Source organism: Oratosquilla oratoria, chromosome 1 (assembly GCF_046742065.1).
Source record: "Oratosquilla oratoria isolate Oo_2021 chromosome 1, ASM4674206v1, whole genome shotgun sequence".
NCBI classification, from domain to species: Eukaryota; Metazoa; Arthropoda; class Malacostraca; order Stomatopoda; family Squillidae; genus Oratosquilla; species Oratosquilla oratoria.
Window position 1 is genome coordinate 111659735 of NC_134777.1, and position 776 is coordinate 111660510.

Genomic DNA, 776 nt, shown 5'->3' on the forward strand with positions numbered 1-776 from the left:
ACCTATATTTCTCTTTTCCTCACTATTCATCTTTATCTCTTCACATCTTATTTCATCCATATTTCTTGCTTACATTTTTTTTTCTTTTTTTTTCCTTTGTTGTACTTTGTGTGTTTTCTTAAACGATATTCTTTTTAAGGACAGAATTCCAGATGAATTGTTTGTCTCCAAATACAACAGAGTCTCTTTCCTTTTTTTTTTTTTTTGGGGCCATTTTTCCTCTTCATTCATTCAATCTTCGTATTCCTTTTTTTCATTTTTTCTTTTTTCTTTTCTTTCTCTTTCACTTTTTTCTCATAATTTTTTCTTCTTCTTTTCTGTACATCATACCTTACGTTAATTATTTTTCCCTTCTCTCTGTTCTTTGTTTCTTCCTTCTTTCTTTTCTTTTCACTTTATTTCTTTTTCTCTTTTTTTCTTATTTTCTCTTTTATTCCTCTCATTTTTCTCTCATTACACGAATTGACACACTCATCACCTCTAAACATACAGGTTCACAAAGACACAAGCACTATATATGCAATTACGTGGACACACGAACACATACAAATACACACACGGACACACACGCACACACACACACGTGTACACACACACACACACACACACACACACACACACACACACACACACACACACACACACACACACACACACACACACACACACACACACACACACACACACTACGAGCATAGCTCTCTTCCCATAAAATACAACTAGGTAAATACAAACACACAGGCACATACGCAAACACACACTTACACAAACTTACA